A 1,185-nucleotide genomic window follows, 5' to 3' on the forward strand; every position below is an offset into this window, starting at 1 on the left:
TTGGCGAGAGTAACTCTAATTTAGCTCTGAGGGAAGAATAAAGAACCCACTTGAATTTCACTTTCTTCTAGACGATGTAGTGGTCACAGCTGTGCTTAAATATTCCGAATTAATCAACATACATGAAAATGATCATCATTTGTCAATCACTTGCAAAGCAATGATCGTTGTGTTTTAAATTGTCTAAGAGACCATACTTAGTTAAAGCTGGACATCCTTTTGTGGCCTTTTGGAAATAGTATTAGTCTTTTATACAATGATGGCACAGAATTACTATTCCTACTAGCTACCATTACGACTATAGAAAGGATATTCAGCTGTGCAGGACTAATTATAACTATCATGCGATCCATACAGTTGAGAAAACGCATTTGAAATAATAATAATAACAAGCTTATCAAGGTCTTCAAAGAAATCCTTGTTAGAATAAACTTAGAATACTTTCAGTGCTTTTCTTATATCTACCTTTTGGTTTAACAAAAGTACATTTTTGCAAGCTTTTTTACATGTGCTCTATTTTTTTTATCATTGTCAGTAGTACGTTGTGAGTATCATTAAACTAATCTGACAGGTGTTTTTTATTATAGATAGCTATTATATAGTTTAGAGAGCCATTGACCATTTTGACTGAAATAAACTAGTTATACGATTGCAATTACACCATGTGGCAGTTAAAGCAACCAATTGTCATCACACATAATAGTTTTTCACATAGCATGCATAAGGCATGAACTGTTAAATACAATAAACTAGCCCAATACGAACAAACAAACGAAAATCCGAAAAATAGACACATGCCAATATCATACTTAATAGTTGTAGGTACGGTACCAAAGGGGTTGGTATGTGACAGGATGCCACTCTTGATTAAGAAAAGCCAAATTAAATTCGTGAAGGAACGATTAGTGAGCTTTTTAGAGATATTCACAATAATATGACGTAAAATAGAATCTCGCTGTGGTAAGACACTAAATGTTTTGAGTGAACAGTTCCGATTTCACATGGCATATCACTTAAGAATTAGAAAGTAAATCAATCTAGGAAAGTGTAAATCGACCCTTGAAACTCTTTCTTGCACTTTCATTGACTTGCTTTGGTTGATTATTGCTCTCCGCTTGCCCGGTTGATTTGATTTCTGCTTGCAATTAAAGCGCCGAATAAGTTTTAAGATATAGCCGAAAAATA

Source organism: Artemia franciscana, chromosome 15, assembly GCF_032884065.1.
Source record: "Artemia franciscana chromosome 15, ASM3288406v1, whole genome shotgun sequence".
NCBI lineage: Eukaryota > Metazoa > Arthropoda > Branchiopoda > Anostraca > Artemiidae > Artemia > Artemia franciscana.